This window comes from Cygnus olor, chromosome 2, assembly GCF_009769625.2.
Source record: "Cygnus olor isolate bCygOlo1 chromosome 2, bCygOlo1.pri.v2, whole genome shotgun sequence".
In the NCBI taxonomy this organism is placed as follows: Eukaryota; Metazoa; Chordata; class Aves; order Anseriformes; family Anatidae; genus Cygnus; species Cygnus olor.
This window is the reverse complement of record NC_049170.1, coordinates 152,938,966-152,960,200: the sequence shown is the minus strand read 5'-3', so window position 1 is coordinate 152,960,200 and position 21,235 is coordinate 152,938,966. Positions and strand designations below refer to the sequence as shown.

At 40.4% G+C, this 21,235-nt stretch overlaps 1 protein-coding gene across 1 annotated transcript in view; it reads left to right on the top strand.

Annotated features, from left to right (window-relative positions):
• The first annotated feature begins 18,071 nt into the window (after positions 1 to 18,071).
• Positions 18,072 to 21,235, top strand: part of NDRG1 (N-myc downstream regulated 1) — a 42,757-nt gene continuing 39,593 nt past the window's right edge. Inside the window, exon 1 of the mRNA XM_040547277.1 lies at positions 18,072 to 18,204. The gene's annotated coding sequence lies outside the window, so the exon portion shown is untranslated. The remainder of the gene's footprint in view (positions 18,205 to 21,235) is intronic.

The following is a 21,235-nucleotide window of genomic DNA, read 5'->3' as shown; positions in this document are numbered from 1 at the left end:
GTTCAAGTCTGAATATTGGGCTTGGAGGAGAAGTCAGTCAGCAATACGACACGGCCTTTCTTCTCTTCAAGCCAGGACACTTCTCATTATCCCCTCAACTCTGTAGCAAATCTGTCAATACAAGAGGCAACGGGCAAAGAGTGAAACACAGGAGGCTCCACCTGAACATCAGGAAACACTTCTTACTGTGGGGATGATGAAGTACTGGCACTGGTTTCTCAGGGAGTTTGTGGTGTCAGCTTCCTTAGAGATCTTCAGGACCAACCTGGACATGGTCCTGGGCTCTGGATGTCCTTGCTAGAGCAGGGGGTTGGAACAGAGGATCTCCAGAGGGCCCTGCCAGCCTCAGCCATTCAGGGATTCTGTGAATCCACTGGAAAGGTCCCTTCCTAGGATATCCCGCATGCTGTGTGGTAGCAGGAAAGCTCAACATTAGCAGCAGCCCTCAGCTACAGTCTCTTACCAGGGAGCCAGTTTTATGTGATCCAGTATGAATCACTGGACTTGTAGGTCAATGGCCAAATTCTTCTTTTTGTTACACCCATTTAGTCCTGTGGGCTTTGCTGAGTGGGAGGGTAATGGAACCAGTCCAGATGCATTTTATTAAGCAAAAATGCATTTTGGTCCAAGCTGTTTCAAAAGTGCTCAGTAAACAAAACACACTTCAATATGATGCCCTGAAAAGGTCACCCAAATCCCTTCCCTTTGGGAAAACCAGTAATTTAAACAAGACTTGATTAAGGAATAATACCATCCTGAAGGGGATTTTTCTTTTTCTTGCACAGTATAAAGGGACATACTTACTGAATCCTTCCTTGGTTGCACAATTTAATGATACAAACACAGAATGCTGCTATGTACTGGACACTGTTTACCACTGCTAATTCCCTCTAAATGAAGTTTTACACACTTCATTGGACTCTGTTTTTCAGAATTTAAATGTGAAGCTCTGAGTCAATGATTTTATTTTCTGCTATTTGCAAGTTATCAATACCGTATTTAATAGGTATGCTGCAAGGTTTCTACAGAGCAATTAAAGGTACCCTGAATATTTTTCCACTTTTTTATGATATCTTTTTGTGAACCTGTGCTTATTATTTTCTGAATTTAGAGAGCAATATGTACCAAAACAAGCAAGTAAGCATACAAAACCAAACCAACAGATAAAAACAAAACCAAAAACCCTGTCTATAACTGAAGTTTTGTTATACTGTCTTTTTGAAATTTTCTAAGACCAATATCTATTAAGGCTAACAGCTGAATCTGGGCTTCAGTGTAGTGTTATTCTGGTCTGTAAAGCAACAATAGTGTTGGAGGAAGCATCACTATTTTTACAAATTTTTGTTCAATTTAACAAAAGTTAATTGTGATCAGTAGAATCATTAGAATGTCACGTAGAACTCTCTTAGGGTATTGCTGTTTTTTTAAACCAAATATATTTGTGGAGAGTAAAGCAAAATATCATTTGCAATTTTTGTTTTATTAATTGGAATATTCACCCTCGTTAGATTTCTGATTTCTATTGCCAAAGGGAAATACTCCACTTTTAAACATAATAAAACATCTATCTGTATTTATCCAGAAACTAGACAACAATTCCATATTTTTTTCTTTGTTTTTCATCTAGCTTCTTCCTACCTCTTATGCTGCATAGTTTTCTCTGTCTATCAGCACTGATTGCTGGGATTGTGTCTGGCATTACACGCTTAACAGAGACCTTTTGTTTCTAACTGCATGGTTATGACAAATGGTAGATTGTTAAAGTAGGAACTGTGTTATCAAAAGGCAATCAAGAGTGTGTCAAAAACTCTGGCTCTTTGTGCAGAATTCAAATGTGGGTTAGGCATTATCTCAGAAATATTTTAACCAAACTCTGGTTAAAATATCTAGGCTAGAGGATGAGATAACATATGTATCAACCAAACTAAAACCTCGGGAAGAAAGAGGGACACAGATGAACACAAGTGAAATCAACAAGTGTGCTATGAATTGTGTTCTTTACCTGCATTTGCTAGAAAAATCCTTAAAAAAGAGAACCTTTACATGTTAACAGCAGTGAGGTGGGCCCTGAGGACTTGTGAAGGGGGAATGGCTTATTTGCTTTTCAGGAAGTGGAAGTAAAGAAGAGGAACAAATCCAGGGAATTCAGCTGAACTCAGAAAGCTACTGGAACAAATTATTAAACAGCCCGTAAGCACTTGGAAGATAATAGATAATACTGTGCTAAGAAATGGCCGGTTCAGTTTTGTCAAGAATAAAGCATGTTAAGGAAATTTAGTTACTTCTTTGACATGAAAACGCATCCAACTGATGAGAGGGAAAAAACAGACATGATTTATTGCATTTGTAATAAAACTTTGGGTACAATTTCACTATAGCATTCTCATAAGGAAAGCAGCAATATACAGGCTAGATAAAGCTACTGTAAAGCAACCACAAAATTCAGAGGTGTGACTGAGAGCAGGTTGCAATAACTGCTACCCAACAGGGATGACACATTAAATAGCCCCCTTCAGCTAGTGATATTTATCACTGTAAAATAGAAATCAAACTTACAGTAAGCACTTGGTACCAACCTGTGGGACAAGTTCAACAATCAAAATGATCACATGAAATAGAAGGAATGATTTATATATATATATATATATATATATAATTAACTTAGATAACTTAGATAACTTATATATTATTAACTTAGAAGGAAGAAATCATAGCCCAAATGGGAAAAGCCAGAAAGGCAGCAAGAACATAGAAAAAGATATACAAACTGAACATGAAGTAAAAAAAAAAAAAAAAAAAAAGTAAATTTTGCACTTCATTTAGCCCCTTTGAGTAATAAACCTATAGATAGACCCATCAGTAGTTCTAAGGTCTAAGAGTTCAGCGACAGCTTTGGATACTGCATGTTAAAAAACGATAACAACAAAACAGATGTAAAGAACACAGAGAAAACTTGAGAAGAAAACTATGATCCTGGCAAGCACTTCAGGAAACATGATTTATGAGGAAATGTTTTCAAAATTAAGCTTGTTTTGCTTTTCAAAAGGCTGCTGGGGAAGACGATCAGTAGAAACACCACAGAAATATAGAGAAGGAAAACCCCCAAACTGCTACCTCTCCTGTGCATGGAAATGTTTCAAAGAATGTTAAATGCCAGAAGGAAAATTTGTGCCTGAGGTGCCCTCAGCCTATGATAGGAAAGAACTAATAAGAAAAAAAATAATATTTTCAAATAATATGTCTCTGAAGACATTACCAAGAGAATCCTCAAGCTGCATTGCTGGAGGATTTTAAAAGAGGTTAAATAAACTTCATAAGGGGTGGCAACTTTTACATGATTCTTTTTCTGAACAGGAAAACATTTTCCCACTTCAAGTCCCCTTCAGAACTAATTTTCTACAATTTGATATGAAAATACAGGTTATGTTCTTTCCTCTGGAAGCTGCTTGGCAGCCTTCTCAATTTAAGGGGAAAAAAAATAAAAAAAAAGTAATATTTGGAAAATGCTGAGAATTTCTTTCCAACTTTGGTTTCCTATCAGTAGAATAAATCCTTGATTCCTACTCAAAGACTTGAGGCTACTAGCCTGTTTTGTTTGTTTGTTTGTTTGTTTTGTTTTTAATGTATACAGTAAGTCTTTAGTACTTCGAGCAGTACCAACATCTAGTATCTTTTCTGAATCCCCTTTATGTTTCAGCACAGTCCTTTAGGTCCACCATTTTGAAGACTTGTGCTGTTCAGTGCTTATAAATACAAGAAGCTGCCTGAATTTCTCTGACTCTCCTTCCACAGGAATTTGGCTCAAAACCCTTTTTTCCAGTCTCTTGCAGGGTCACATCCCTTGTTTTCCAGGATGCTTTAGTCTCTCTTCTCTACATGCTTCTGTGATGCTTATGCTGCTTTTCTTCTCCAAATATTTGCACTATCAGTAGATTGAGCACAAAGCAATAAACAGAAAAAGACATTGTTCAGCTTCCAGAGTTACTCAGTTTGTCTTTGCATTGTACAGTGATATATGACCATCTTGACCCCTTGTCTTCTTGTATACTTGCTTCCTCAGCAGACTTTCCTAGACTTAAAACTATCTTAAAAGCAGCTAAACTTTCTCAAAAGCAACAGCTATCACTTCCATTTATCCTTTAAGTGAAAAACAGCCTGAATGACAAGAAGGCGAGTTTTATGCCAGCTACTACAGAATCACAGAATGGTTGAGGTTGGAAGGAACCTCTGGAGATCACCTAGTCCATACCCCCTGCTCAAGCAGGCTCAGGGATCTGTCTCCATTAAATAAATAAATAAACAAAGATTGAACGAAGCGCCCTTTACAATGCTTATTTTTTCCTTCTAACTGGAAGTACCATCTCAGTGGAAATAAATCAGGCCTGAATGGCATTTAATTCCTCTTCCACTTTTGTAAGCAAACCTCCAACATAAAGGGACTGATTTAAGTTTAATAATTTGTGAGTTAATACAGAATCAATAATGAGCAATTATTGTTATTTAACTCTGGGAAGGATTTGGGGTGTCATAGAACATGTGAACATATATCAGATGAAAGTGGTTTAAAATAGTGGCTAATCCTAATCTTAAATATTTACCAAATCTGCTGGCTCTACTTTTCTGCAATACCAGGGAATGTACTAACTGAGGCTCCTGAAGATTATTTCAGGGAGGTTTGATATTTAGCCAGGAAAACTCTCGAGTACATCATTGATGGGTGTTGGCAGTGGGCATGGAGACTATGTGGCTCTAAAAATGTCTAATTCAGTACCCTGCAGCTGCTGGAAAAGCACACTTCCCTTTTGTTGAAAAAAGTTATGTTCCAACAAACTTCTAAGAAGAGGCACTGGCAGCTGCTGAATTCAAGATACTTTTGGTACCAGCAGTTACCATGAGCCACTTTTTCTTTCCCCTTGGGCTTTTAGTGTTTGGCTGGCTCTGCGTTATCATCCACACAGGGAGTACAAATTACTCTGTAACACTCTAAGTAGCTATTCCCCTACAGCCAGACACTCCTTTGAAGGCACTTGGATATAGGTGAGGATGAATTTTCTGTAGCAGTTGCCCTAGACCAACAACTCTGACAATCTGTTCTGCAAATTAGCGTAAAAGAGGGTCTAAGCCAAGGCTGTGGATTCTCTCTTCCAGAAAGAAAGCCCTGAAGGATTTAACCTCATGGTGAGGCTGCCCTCCAGCAGCAGAGGTTACAAATCTCATCCATCTGGAGCAGAATCCACCTAATTCCCCCACCACCTGATCACAAATTTGTCATTACGCAAAGTCTCTCCTGAGCTCAGGGAGAGCTGGTGGATCAGAACTAGGTGGGCTTCCTGCAGTTCAGAAGTCCTTGGGACCCATCCTAGAAAATCATCACACCCACAGAAGGAAGGGCTGAGGGCTTGGTTTTTATGTCTGCACCTGGAGCTTTCTGCTTGACCAAGACCAAGGGTTAAGCAAAGGACACCGACATGATGAAAGACAGTAGACAATGGGCCTCAGGCAGCTCAAGTCTTTCAGTCTCTGTCTTGAGTTTATAACAGAGACAGACAGAGAGAACCTCCAGAAACTTTTCACAGCTTAAAATAAGCTGTAAACCAGCTCCTTAGCTGTTTGGGGGGGGGGGGCAAGAACTGTCACTTCTCCCAGTTTCTGAAAACCAGCATCACATGATGTAGATAGAACATCATATTAAATTAAGTTCCTGGGGAGTCTATGTTTTTAAGTTAATGACGGTGATAAGCCAGTAGGAAGAATCAGGTATGCCAATGGTTCTGCAGACAAAGAAACTAGTAAATAGTCTTCAGTTTTGTCCATGCTACATAATACTATTTTTAAGGCATGTTTCCCAATGGACTATAACTCATACTGTTCTAAATACTGCAGCAAAGAGTTGTATGCTTTTCACAATGTGATATCTAGCTATGGTCAAGGTTTCCTTTCTGGGTTAAGAAAACTTTTCAGCATGTTATTTAAGATTCTACCAAAATGGCTTTGAAGTTCTGTCCAAATATTTCTGGAGATACCACATATAAAGATTGGTCATAAAAAACGCAACAGATTTTTGTCCTCTTTTAAATTCTGATAATTTTTAAAAAGCTTTTTCTGAGAAGAAAATAGACTATGATGTGTGGGACAAACAAAGCAATAAATGCATTCCAGCAGGGAAAGCACGCTAAACAGGAAATCTTACATTCAGAAACTAGTGTTCTTCATGTCATTCCTTATCAGTTTGCTCAGGGTCTTTCTGAGCTGAAGGGACACGAAGTGTTGTACAGGCAGTCTTTTCAGATACGGGGCCTCACAGATCAAAATGTTTTGTTTCAGTACATTCATATTATTCTCCCAGGATGAAGTCACTATTATTCATGCTGTTAACAACAACATGATCTTGTAGCTCAGATGTGTTCATCAACAAAGGTGAGGCAATCCAGTGAAAGCTTCATGACACAAGGCGGTTTTCTGGTGTTTAGATTCTCCCCTTTTGCAAAGCTCCCTGGAACCACAGTAAGTGGATTAATACTTTCAGGTATTACTACAAAGTGTATCTACATGCACTCAAAACCCACTCATCCCACAATACTAATATTTGTGTTAGCATTAATACTTGTAATTACTAATAACCTGCAAGCATTCAAGGCTTAGACTCTGGCCCTAGTCCCCTATCTAGAAGATGATAGGGAATGTCCTCACCATTTCAATAATGAGTGTTTTTGCCATGAACTGTCTCTGAATATTCATTTTTACTAAACTGTAGCAAAGCAGGGTTCCTAACCTTAGCTCTATCCAGCAATGTAATAGCAATGCTAACGAATAATAATTAGACTTATTTGTAAAGCTTTGCTACACTCTATTAAACACCTGTGGCCTTGCATCTCTAGGTGTTGTATCTCAGTGCTGGGTGATGAAAACCTAAATTAAATCCTCAGTTATGCTGGCAGACAGAGAGTTCAGTAAGGGACCAGGGCTAAACACAGACTTGCTGCCCAGCATTTTGAATATCTGCTTTTTGAATTTGATAGCACTGGTGATCAACTGACAGGACAAAGGACACAGAAAGCAACAGCATCATGTCCATATTTCATGTGTACTTCACCACAGACAGAGGGAGATCATGCCCACAGAACTGTGATTGCTGCTGGCCATTACCAGCTACATAGTAAGCGATAAAGTAAAGAGACGTGATATGCCTAAGTGCTGTATTTTCTAACAAGGTTATCTTAGGACAGAAACTGGAAGTGCTTATACATTCCAGCTAATAAACACAACTTGCATTTAAGATTCAATTTTTCCAGTGCTACTGTAAACAGTGGTTTTGTTTGTTCCTACAAAACCTGCTCTACTTGGCCTGTACTTTTGGTAAAATGACAAGCTTTGGGTATTATTGCTATCTCTGTTCATCGCATACCCCTCAAGACAGCCTGAAGACTCTTCAGTGACTGTGTCTTTCCTGTACTTCTCAGCATATTTAGCTCAATTCTTCCCTGTTCCAGTTAGTGTTCCGTGGTATGGTGTCTCAATCAAGTTCTAATCACTAGTGAGCTCTTGCCTGGAAATAGTCTACGCAGCCAATCCCTACTAATAATTTTAATCACTTGTGGTTTTTTGTTGTTGGTGGTGGTGTTGTCTTTTTTTTTTTTTTTTTTTTTTTCCATCTAAGACCACCACTGTAGCTCTGCTGGTGTTGTTCCAACATTCATTCAAATCAAAAAGCAATGTGTGCAGCTTTTAAGTGAGATTGACCTGCTCATATTAAACCTGAGGTGTCGGCTCTATTCGATACTTATTCTGAACTTTAAGACATGGGTCCACAATGACTAACGTTCTTCAGAAATTATCTTTGATGTTTAATTCTGAAAATTGTTTTCTGATTTAATATTAATATTAATATTATATATAATAATAATAATAATAATAATAATAAGGGCTTGTTTGTTCAGTTTTGTAATGACACTAAACATCATATGTACTTGTTTCATGTAGATAAAATTCTGGACTTTTCCATACCCAGAGCCAAAACATTCTTCACTGTTACTACCAAAACTCTATTTGTGTTTACAAAATATATCTTTGATCCTTTTTTAGAATAGCACAAAGTCAATCTGCCCTTTGGGCATGGAATATAGCCATTTACTGCTGATTGTCTTGTTACAGTATCTCAGAACTTCTGCTTCTTCATTTTATGTATTGCGCTTTTAAAATTGTTAGCCTGCATCCTATATCCAGACGACATGCTACACTGTAGCATTTCAGGCCAGTGACTGGTTATTTTGACTAGTAAAATGAAGACTTCAGAATACCCCTTTTTAAGCAGTCTTGGTACCACTCCTTGTTCACTCTCTGTTTTATGGTGGTAGTCCCAACCTTGCTGTGGTCTACCCTACCTATGCCTTCCGGTGACAACTTTCCTTTCAGCCTGGTAATTTCACTGAGCAGAACTTATTGTTGTTTTCTTAGCTTTATGTTAGCTTATTAAACTTAGAGCTGATCTCAACTTCCCAAGATGTGCTTGTGGCCTAATTATACTCTCTGCTACTACTGAAAGCTCTTTGCCAGGCTCCTTAAGGTTCTTGACATCCTGGTAGATTCATAACTGGCCTCACCAGAGATGAGTAAAGGAGGTAATAATTTCTCCTGATTTCCCGGGCATGCTTCTCCTGACGTAACCCAGTGTACATTTTATACTACTTGCAATGAGAGCACACTCTTGGCTCATTTTCATTCTGACATCAACTAAAGTCTCCAGACCCCCTTTCATTAAGGCTCAGCAATTCATTTCCCAGCCTGTGCTGATGTGTGGGGTTATTCTACCCCAAGACACTGAACTTCTTCTCCCTGCTGGATATCATGAAGTTCTTAGCACAATCACGGTTCTCAAAGCCCTTCTGGGTTAAACCTTTGCTTCTTGGTATAACAGTCTCTTTCCTTGACTGAACATCATCTTGAATTTGCTGCAGGGTGCAGGAGATGATGGTGATCTCATCATCCAAATCATTGATGAAGATCTTGATCAATACTGGACTACCAAGACACTCCACTTGTTACTGGCCTTCTGTCATTGATTCTGAACGTGGCAGTATATTCATTTTTAAGACACATTCATGCATCCCATAACTCCTCAATTCGAAAAGAATACTTTGGGTGATGGTGCCAAAAGCCTTACAAAAGGCCAAGGTTTATTATATCCACCACTCTCCCTTCACTCACATAGTCAGCCTTCTGCTGACTTCCTCCTGACTGTTTCTTAAAAAATTTTAGAGTTGATTTTGAGTTAAAGCTGTTTAACACATCAAACTTTTCAGCTTTTGTAAGAAATAAGGTTACTTTCATCCTTTTGGAAACCAATTTCAGAGAAATAGAGTGAAATAATTCTGAAATTTCCCAGTGTTTTCCAAATACACAGTTTGCCAGTGGAGGTGGTGCTTTACCTGCCATTCTTCATTAGTGAGACAATTTTGAGGAGCACTCAGAGAGGGCTTCAGGTGTTTGCAGGGACTGTGCTCTGTTCAGCAACACCCAGTGTCACCCTGTGTTCAGTGTACCCAACTGGAGTTTGGATGCATGTGATGGTAAAGCCTACAGAGGAGCCTGCCCAGTTTGTCTGGGTATGTCTAGGCTAAAAGAGAACAAGACATGAGCTCAACCCAGACCTTTGACAGCCCACACCACTTAATTGCTGTTTGCTCCCTTGCTCTGGTCCAACCTCTTCCCAGAAGCTGTCACCAAGCAGTATAGATAAGATTGGCCTATGCAGTCCACCCCAGGGCTATTCCATGGGGCTATGCATCCTCCAGTATGCTCCTATGGTGTCATGCATACCCTGGGGTATGCAACACATCCCCTCAGCTTCATGCCATAGAAATTTCGCTCTTGTGGGTTGGAATACCACCCTCAGATTATTTCAGATCTTTTGAACTGAAAAAACAAACAAGCAAAAAAACACCAAACAAACAAACAAACAAACACCATTAAAAATGATTATGTCTGAGGACTACTGGGACATCACTTACAGCACGGAAGAAAGCCAGGGCCAAATGCCATACAACATATATATGGTCAGACTGTCATAGAGGGCTTGTCCTAAGACATGATACTCGAGACAGTTTGGGCCACTTAGAGTCAGGGCCAGAGTTTGGGTTTCGGCACTTCTATATTTAGCAGTATGGACATAGCATCAGTTCAGGTTGAGATTTTGCTCATAAAGTCCAAAATTTAACACTGAAGTGTTTTTGTTTTTTTTTTTTTTCTGACTCATTCAATTTGCTAATCTGAAACAGATTTACCATGTCCTGTTTAATAGGGAACAGCCTTTAAAGTTATTAAATGAATGAACTGCTGATTTAGAGCTATCTTTTGATTCTGAGCAACTGCCTTGAAATGGCTGGGGAAAAAAAAAAAAAAAAAAAAAAAAAAGTCCAGTTTTACTGAAAGAACTCCAATCAGCTTTTCTTTTGCTCTCTTCTCCTGTCCATACTCCATTATTTCCTCTTAAAACTGCATACCTGGTCTTTGTCAAATGATGCCTAAAGAGACCCTGTAAACCACATTGCAATCCGTAGTTGCTCTCTGTGTCCTATCTCCTCTGCAACATGCTCTTCTTACAACAAAGTCTCTCCCCTTTAAGAAGGGAACCAACCTCCATCTTCTCTACCTGAACACAGGACAGGGAAGAAACATGAGGTATTTGTTACATAGGTGATTGTGTTTTATGCCCAGAAGCCCAAAACTATGAACATATAAAAGCACTTGGTCCCAGGCCTGTTGGTGTGGTCAGCTGTGAGGACATGGTGCCACAATAATACTTCGTGCTTCCTTGACCTTGGGTTTAAAGCTATAAGAACAGCATTTATAACCAAAAGAGAGCTGTAGTCATCTAACTGATTTCAAGTGATACATGCCATTTAGGAGATTGTCTTGCAGAACCAGACTTTCTTTTAGTTAATTGCTTGGCTGTGTTATTGCTATGTAAATCTATGCACAGGCCAAAAGGGCATGTATTTTTAAGTGTATTTTCAAGCAGAGGGCATGTTACTACTGTGTTAGGAAGATTAGTCAATGATCAGGCCTTTTTACCAGCTCTTCCTTATCGGACCTAAATAAGGAGAGAATTCTGATTTGTACTTACTTAGGTGCTCCTTAAACTGATGGGCACCACCCAGCCTGTTTTGCTTGATTTCAAAACGTCTTGGGCCTGGTGGGTTCGAAAGTTCATCTGAGATATGTATTTGATATTACTTCAGAGAAACTGTGAATAAGAAAGCATTCTGGTTACACACATGCATTTGTGCCTCTATATTTGTGTGTATAGCAACGCCTCAGCAAGACTGAGTGGGAGGTGAGGTGAAGGGGAGGGAATTATTTTCCAGATTTATAGCTAGTAAAAAAACTTCTTTCAAAAAATAATCATGAGAGATGGGGTCTAAAGGGAGAAAGGGGGGCACTGGCACTTCAGGTTTGGAACAATTCTTCTTAGCCAAATAATGATCACAGAGAATCAAAAAGACATCAAATTGCATTTAGTGTCTTCTGCCTGGGTCAGTATAGGAGTTGTAGACTGATGTGACCAGCACCAATGTGTTTAGATTGAGGAGGTTTTCTGGTGGCTTCTAGGTCCTATGATCTCTTGGTCTGAATGGCCTAACTTACCATGTTACTTAACCTATCATGTTACTTAACTTATCATGTTACTTAACTTATCATGTCACTTAGCAAACACTTATACCCTGCATCTCCCTGGTCACGTCTCTACTGAAGAACAAGTCTCTGCAAAGTCTGTTTTACATAAATGCATGGAAATCTCCAGGTTTGCCACATACTGCTTGCACTGACCACAAACGAGCACAGTTTGAACATCCTTAATTCTCTGCTTCTAGGGTGGATGTGCACAGGGTTTTTCTCTAAATGCTCAAGTATATAGAATCCATATTTCCTAATATGTGAAATCAGCTTTTCTGAAAAGGCATGTGCAACTTAAAAGTACATCTTTAAACTTGGCATTGAATTTGCAGCAGATGACAGCAGTTGCAACTGATGTTCAAATTCTTCCTACTCAGTGAGTGGGGATAGAGGTTCCTGGCACTCCAAGACATTGGCCAGGTAGATTGAAGGTGGATTACTGATGCTATAAATTGTAGATGAGTAACTGTTGGCATCAGCTGGGCTCTGTTAAATTCTCTACTTATCCAATGCTTCAGAAATTAGTGACCTGTGCAGCTTGCCTTCTTGGAGATCATTTTTTGGAAGAGAAGTAAAGACGCTACTTTTAGATAAAGAATGGAAAACAGTAGTTTTAAATGCTGAAGTGAGTACTTTCTAATTGGATTTTGTTAGCCAAAGTACATGCATTCTTATTAATGCAAAGTCTTGCTGGCTATGGGATGGAGAAGATTATCTGCCTTTGAGAGATGAGAAGAATTTCTGCTCATTTATAACTTGCAGTATTTCATTCCTCCTACCTCTGACTACTGTGTAGGGTTGCAGCACTGCTTTTAGTTCACAGTTAAAACAGACCTCTCTATTTCCTTGCCTGCTCATAGTTGGCATGAAAACAGTCAACATGAGTAAGAAAAGAATAACATGTCATGCCAGCTCAGTAAAGCTATACCTGCATTGGAACTAGTACATTCATCTGTGTATTTAGCCTAGATCCCTAAAGAAACAAACGCTATATGATTGTACATACAGGTGTGTATGTTTAACACGTAGACAGGTCTTATGACTGCAATATTCCTTCAGCAGGCCTAAATAACCTCACGAAAGGGGCTATCAGGTACCCACAAAACCAATTTTTTAATCTCCAGAAGCCCCAAATAGCTTTCCATTTAGCCCACTGGGCAAACAAGAGGGCAGTTGTATAGCTGGTCACCACACATTTCCTGCTGGGGCCATCAGCAAACAAACAGCTGCACAGAGGACTGTGTGAACAGCACTTTGCTGCTTCTTCAGCTCAGTGAGAAGCAGGTGACAAAGAAGAGAAACACAACAAACCTGCCTGAGTAGAAAACTTAAGATTAAATCAGGCAAGATAGTTAGTAGCAAAGAACCTGCCTGAGTAGAAAACTTGAGGTTAAATCAGGCAAGATAGTAGCAGTGCATTGCACTCCAATTGTGGTGAACGTGCAAGCTGAATTCATCTAAACCTCTTAAGTCCAAAACATAGGTATCACTGAAACCTTTAAATCCCTTATTGGACTACCACCAAATCCAGGAAATGCTGGTCTTTAATGCTTGATGTGTGTGAAACCATTGTCATCCTGGGAAGAGGAGTAGTTCTAGATGTTAACTGAAACCCCGGTTGGGATTTGCTCCCTTTTGTCTAACTGTGTAGAAGTTTCAGAGAGTCCCTGCTGGCTTAATCTCTGCACAAAAGACAGCTTGGAAAAAGTTAACGCGTTCTTGGTGTGAGAGACATGCTTTAATGTCGACATTGCAATCTGAGCCCTATTTAAAGGAGGAGTGGAAGTATCAGCGTATTATGCAGCAAGTCTTTCTAACTGTAGTAGGGATATGGAGCAATCTCCCTGCCTTTGCAATGACATCTGTGAGCTGCAGAACAATTTTTTTTTTTTTCCCCCCATCTGGTTTGATGAATTTTTACAAAATGCATTAGCTTCAACAAGAGAAATTGCAAGGAAAATGTTGTGCAATGGGTATATAACTACCAGTAGGCTGTGGTTAAGACTTTTTCCTGGTAAGCAGGAGAACTGTGCTCAAACCCAACTGGATGAGTATGGTATCTGAAACTGAGTCTCTCAGATGACTGCACTATCTGTAGGTTATGGACTATGCAGCAGTACTGGAGAAAGCACTGACTAACAGACTATAGGTATTTTTTTCTCAGAGACAACTCAGAGCCAAAAACCTTATGTGGAAATAAACATGAAGTCTATTTTAGATCTTGTCTTTCTTGGCACTTTCTTTTGGCTAGCTTTAATATTTAGCACTCATCATGTTGACTTCTCAGAAAACCAGTTCTTAGGCACTTAGTAGTTCCCATACATCGAACTGAAAGCGTTGAGTGCTGAATGCAGAGCTGGGGAGCCCTGTCACTCCGCAGCTGAGTCCTGCTGTGATTTTTGCTCAGAGGTCCCACCCTCATTCACAGAATGTCCTGCAAAAAATGCTTCTCTTAGCAAAATGCTCCACTAGAAATCTCTTGAAGGTACATACTGATTGAAAACAAAACAAAACAAAACAAAAACCAAAGCCAGCCACTTCATTCATCAAATTAATATGCAGAGAAAACTCTGGTCTTCTAAATAAATATACTCCCCCCCCCCCAATAAAAAAAAAAAAAAAATCTGCTACTTCCTTTGCAAATGGTAGGAAGTTCATATTGCAAGACCAAAAGACCAATGACTCACCCCACATCTATGCTCTTACTGAACCAGATAAACCTGCCAAAAGCAGTTTCCAAACTGGAAATAAGTACTTATGTGGGGATATGAATAATATCAGGGAAATCTGTGACAAGGGCATGTGAATCTGTGATCTGCTGTGATATTTATTTGTGATTTTTATTGAGGTCAGTGCCCTGGTTCAAAGCTGCATTGGATAATTTTTGGAGAATAACTGATCCATATGGCTACATGTCAACAACATCAAGGGATCCAAAGACAACAACAAAAGGCTGCAGTAGAATAAAATTCCCCCTGGATGAGGTGTGATATCTGATGGGTCACACAGGGAATTCTTTTGACATGAACCAGCAAACATCAAGTATATTTTTCATAAAACATGTAGCTTAATCCAAAATTATCCCTGCTGTATTGTTAGTGAGAACAAGGGAACACCCAGTTACTCTTGCAGTGACTAATAATATTACCACTGCTTAAATGTAAATGGCATGCAGAAATCTTTCTAAAGAAAAGGACTTAAAAAAAAATAATAACAATAATGTTGCGCTCCTACTTCATTCAACTCTTTTTCCTTCTTTGCTGTAGCAGCACAACCACTGAAATTTCCTGTGTTAATGTTGGCATAGCAATAAATATAATGTCTAAGGAAAGAAGAACAGTCTCATAATTAAAATCTGTTTTCATAGCATTGAGACAGATTATATTGCTACCTTTCAGTGGCCTTTGGATTAGGTCTCTACTCTGGTCTTTCTTCATTTGCACCATCCTCTTTCTCCTGGAGCCTTGTAAGCATTGATTAGTAAATGGCTTTAAAGTGTTATCTGAATGCTAAAATATTGTTACTTCCAGGTATTGGAACACATAGGTAGATTTCTGCTTAGCACATGTGATTATGTACTGAACAGGAATCTTTCTCTAGCATGTAAGTATTAAATTTCCCTTCTTTGTGCATATGTGCCTTCAGGTGTGCAATAGCACAGTTTAGTAAAACAGTAAATCAATGACTTGTTTACTTTACTTTTAAAAATCTTGGAGATTGGTGTGGCTATCTCAAGTGGAAGTCATAGACAGAACTGGAGAGCAGTGGTGCTTTTAGTCTAGTTTGAACAACCTGGTTGATCTGGTAAAGGAATGAACACCAGTGACTGGACAGCTGTCTCTTAAAGAGATGCTCATTTGAAGAGGGCAAGTGCATGCCAGCTACATAAAGCTGTTTTATTAAATAAAATAACATTTATAGTAGAAGTGCTCATTAGCTTGCCAGTTGGCCCATGTGGGTGGCAGCTTGTCTGTCTCCCTAGCACAGCGGTTCCTAAAGTACATGTCTCTACATGTTCTGCTAATGGTACGTGAGCCATTCAGCCACTATGGGAATGCAGTGTGAGCAGTTATGCAGCCCAACACAGGGTGAAAGCTCACCGAGGCAGTGGCTACTGCATTGTCAGCAGTGCCACTCAAGCAAATTAAGCCTTGAAATTCCTTTTTTTCCCTATCTGTCTTCTAAGTAGACTGTCTGAAGCCAAAGGAAACGATGTTCCCCAAGCTTTAGCTGTGCTCCTTTCTGGCACATTGCAGAATTTGGCTCTCTGAGTACAAACTTCAGCAATTACATCTTCACATAGTAAAATACTTCCTAACTTGGATTTTTGGAATGACTTCATTTTCTTTTGCAATCCACCAATCACCCTCAAAAGAGACTGTGAATCACTGTGTTATTCTCAGTCTTATAACTAACAAAATAGGTAGGAATAGTGCTTGAGCTAGTGAGGGCTCAGTCTGGATGCACACATTCACAGGCTTTCCTACTCACTTGGGCTAGCAGCTACCAGCTCCTGGGGGCTTCTGCCTGTCTGTCGCCAATATTTTTGAGAGTCCAACACTACATCACTACATGTGTTCTAAATAACAAACAGACTGCAAAGGTCAAAGCAAAATAAAACACTTTGTGCCAGTTCATTCATTGCAAGCTCAGTACTTGTTTTTACTGCAGAAATCTTCATTTACTGCCCATGGAATGGTTCATTCCATTTGAATCTCTGGAGCTTTTGGCCCCTTCCCTAAAAAGCGGCCAAGCACAGCAGATTGAAAAACTGCTTGAGGATAGGCCAGACCACATAGTTCAGACACTGACCCAGATCTGTTTTCTGAAGGACTGAATGCTTCTGAGCTAGGATTTTGTTTCATGATCAGATGAAGGAAGGATTAATCCGTTGGAAAATTAGTCAAGCCCATCTTCTTGTTCTAGCATTTGCACTTGTTCCATAACTTTAAGAGCCACTGACCTAGACAGATCTTCCATAACAAACACAGTGAGCCAGTGATTAGATGACTTCATTCTGAAGATCTGACTTCAAACTTGGCTCAGTTATAAATTATTTTTCATGGTTTCATTGGATTCCTGGCCTTGTAGTTTAAAATGAGTATGAAAAAGGTTAGACCTTTTATAAAAAAAAAAAAAAAAGCATGCACAAAGCAGCTCTGTTTGTCTTAGAATGACAAATGCTTCTCTTTTGTTGTTTTAGAAATACTTTTCATCCTTGCATACATTAACTAATCAAAAGTAAGAAAAGCTGATAAGAAATTAGATTTATTAAACAATAATATTTCATAGTTCGAGCTGTACAACACGGTGAAATAGGAACCAGTTTTCCAGGGTCCTTTTTCCAAAGTCAGCACTTTTCACTCAGGTGCAGAAGCTGGGTTAGGAGGAGAGAAGCTAATATGCATTTGAACAGCAGCAAGCTTTTGTAGACTAGACTTAATAAGCTTATTGTGTAGCAATAAAACAAAGACAGAGAGTTTACCAGTTTCAGGAATTTCTGATTTTGTCTTCAAGCCACTACATGAGGGAGTATGATAACATTCTGTGGATTTCATCAGTTTGGGGCAGAGTAACCTGTCATAAAAGTGAGGCTGTTAAGTAAAATCACACACACGGAGTAAGTGTGCTTTACAGAAAGTCACAGAAAAAGCAGCCCAGGCTGTCACAGTTTAACCTGTCCCTTTGCGGGTAGTTACACGCAGAACTGTGTATATAGAGATATTCTTCACTCAGCAGGCTAGGGCCCCTTTTTGGAATAAACGATTAGCTGCGCTTCTTGCCAAAGAGCTGTTCTCTGGGAAACTCACACAGCACTTGTTGCTCCCATTGTACCCTCTGAACATCAGAAACATAGGAAGGCATTATTTTGTTTCTGCTGAGATCAGTGTTCATTCCTAGTGGTGATGGTAATGCACAAGCATAAGTTTTGCAATTCAGGATTTGGTAAACAGACTTATTTTTATATAGTATTACACTATACGCATGATTTTGACCACCTGTGCCAGGACACCCCAGTTACAGTCCTTTTCTCAGCTTTTCCCAGGAATGCTACTCGTTGGGCCACTGGGAAAATCTCCTGTTTAAACTCCCCTCTCCTCATCAAACTGTGTGCAACACTTTACACCCTGCACAGTGAACACTTCGTGAAGCAGGGCAGAAGGTCTCAGCCGTTCAGACGTCAGCCTCCCCCCCCCGGGCTGCATGACCCCGAGGAAAGGGGCAGACGTGGGGTTACGACAGGGGGGCAGCTGACATATAGAGACCCTGCGCGGAACAGGCGTGCGGGCTGTAACCGCTGCAGGCATCGGCTGGCGGCGGGGGGAGCCCTGGGGCGCCGGGCCGGGCCGGGCGGAGCGGCGGATCGGGTGGCGGCCCGCCCCGTGCTCCCAGCGGGGAGGCGGCGGCGGCGGTGGCGGCGGGCAGCGCCGCCCGGCGGGCGGGGCGCGGGCTATAAATCCGACCCGCGAGGGAAGGCAGCGGCGGTCGGAGCGCGGCGGAGGCGGCGGCGCACGGAGAGCAGCTGTTGCGGCAAGTACCGCGAGTATCTGTCTGTCTGTCTATCTATCCATCTATCCATCCTACCTATCCATCCTATCTATCCACTCAGTCACTCAACCTTTTTCTTTCTCTCTTTCTTTTTCTCTTTCTCTTTTTCTATCTTTTTTATCATCTTTTTCTTTTCCTATCTTTCTCTTTTTCTATCATTTCTCGTTTACTTTTTCTATCTTTCTCGTTTTCCTCTTTCTTTCCATCTCTCTTTTTTTTTTTTTTCTTTTCTATTTGTTTTTTTTTTCCCTATCTTTTTTGTTTGTATGTTTGTTCTTTTTCATTTTCTGTCTCTTTTCTTTTCCTTCCAAAGAGGACTTTGCTGGCTGCAGGCTGAGGAGGTGAAGGAGCGAGTGGCTCTTCGCAGAACAGGGGCTGTGCACTGGTGGGTGGGAGTGGCGATTGGGGCAGCTGCTGGATGCTGCTGCCTCCCGTGACAGCAGCGGGCTGGGCTGGTAAACAGCTGTGAAGCGAAGGCACATACTTACGGAAGTTGACTACTGGCGCTTGTTGCTTGTGTTTCTGTGCTGTCGCAGCTCCACGTTGGATTTGGAGCAGATGACAGACTTGATTGGTGTCCAGCCTTTACTAGTCAGTTGTTTCTGTGGGGTTATTGTCTTAATATGTGATGCTAGGTGCAGTGTACTGTGAGCACTTCCAGGCACTGCTAAGGTTCATAGCACTTCACTGCAGTGTTTGCAGTGGAGGCAAAGCCTATGTACTGGATCTCATGGAAGAAGAGATTTCACTTCTGCTAGTGAGGATGTTTGGCTAGTGCTTTCCACTGTGTTATGGTTTTCTTATGAAACGCTTGTATCACTCCATATCTTACCCACTGTTTTATGAAGCCCCCAGTGCCCAATTTTGTACCCCATCCCCAGAACTGGACTCTTTTTACTTTCCAGATGGAGGTATTTACCAGCTATGTAATTTGGATTTTTTTTTCTGAGTTGTCTATTTAAATATAAACTGTATTTTGAACATGAAAAATGCAGTAGTAGAGGCATAGAAGAGGTCAAAGACAACCCAAAGCTTTATGTCCAGATACTCTGTTAAGTGTTACACTGTTATGATTTCTTCAGAGTTTTTGTTTACTTTTTTATTATTATTTTATATACAACTGTGTCAAAGATACAGCTGCTGAAAAAACACCATTGGGGCAAGCAATAGAAATACTCTGTAAACAAGAGCTATCAAAGGCAAACATGTAAGCCTGCCTTGCTGTTTTTAGTCTACTCTGTTACTGGCAATTTACAGCAAAACTTCACCTGTTAAGCTGGTGCAGTCTGAACTTGGCTCTGGCAGCATGCTTTTAAAAATCTCGTGTTCTCTTAACTAAAGTCTAACAAAGCTTGACACACTGTTTTTATCACGAGTACTCCTGTAAACAGCAGGTACTCTGTCTTGCACAGAGCAAGAGCTTAGTGATGGTGGGTAAAATGGTAAAATAGGAGTAGATGCTACAAAAATAGTGTTTCTTTAAACATTCGTACAATCTCCCGAGTACTAATAAGGTCTGTGGCCTTCAAGAATAATTCATGAATGGATTCAGGAGGAATTGGTATGTGATTTGACATATAGAGGTTTCTGGATAATACTGGTGCAGTAAAAACAAGCTTTAATACATTAATGAGAAACTACTTAGGAAGTGTATGGTTTCCATACTTAATATTTTTCAGTATAAACAGAACAGATACTATGTCATAGGTAGGGAACTAGAGGCCGCAAGTTCTGAATCTGAGTTGCTTGCACTGCAGTTACACAGACATCTGAACAGGCTGGACTTCAACTTTGGAAACTTTGAACCAAAATTTCAACAATAAGTGAACTGAGAGGTGCCCTTGAGAATGGGCATGGTCTGGACTAGCTGGCCTCAAACCAAGCTAGTGGAGAGGGGTCTAGAAAGTCTTGAAAGCTGGGATTTTCATTTATTTCCTGTAGGAAAAAGGGTTTATATATCAATTCCCTTCTTTCATTGGTCACTTCACCCAAAGTGACAGTAGGATAGAGATGTTAAAATGTGAGGTGCCCAAGGAATTTGACAATAGCAGAAGTGACGTGCGTGCCCCTGCTGAGGGTGTGCTGCCACATGTGCATGCCTGTGTTTGAGAATCAGCATCCTCACCACGGAAAAACAGACTCCTTACGTTTTGTTGTTTCTCCCATGCACAATGCCTTTTTTTGTTCTTGCCAAAATAAAAAGAAACACTAAAATCATTGCAGATCATTTGGGTAGATCTAATGAATGCTCAGTAAAACCAGCAGGATTCCCCAATTTTCTTGACTCCGGTGGAAGATATTTTACTCTTTCAAGGTTCCTTTTTACACTATGACAATTACATGGGAAGTTCACAGCATATCTTGGGAAACAGTTTGGCATGGTAGCCTGGTCTTTAAGAACAGTTATAAGCAGTTGACTAATTTGCTCTAGTAGTTCATGTGGGGTTATCAAAGAGTCATAGAATGGTTTGGATTGGATGATTTTAAGGTCCCTTCCAATTCCAACCCCCCTGCTGTGGGCAGGAACACCTCCCACCAGACCAGGTTGCCCAAAGCCCCATCCAACCTGGCCCTAAACACTGCTAGGGATGGGGCATTCACAACTTCTCTCGGCAACATGTGCCAGTGCCTCACCACCTTCACAGTAAAGAGTTTCATCCTTATATCTAATCTAAATCAACTTTTTTTAGTTTAAAGCCATTCCCCCTTGTCCTATCATTCAAATCCCTGACAAAGAGTCCCTTCATAGCTTTCCTGTAGGCCCCCTTTAGGCACTGGAAGGCTGCTGTAAGGTCTCCCCAGAGCCTTCTCCTCTCCAGGCTGAACAACCCTAACGCCCTCAGCCTGCCTTCACAGGAGAGGTGCTCCAGCCCCCAGTCATCCTCATGGCCCTCCTCTGGACTCGTTCTACTAGATCCATGTCCTTCTTGTGCTGGGAGCCCCAGAGCTGAACACAGTACTCCAGTAAGAATCAGTTCAAAATAAGAATCGGAACACTGTTAATCGGTGAATT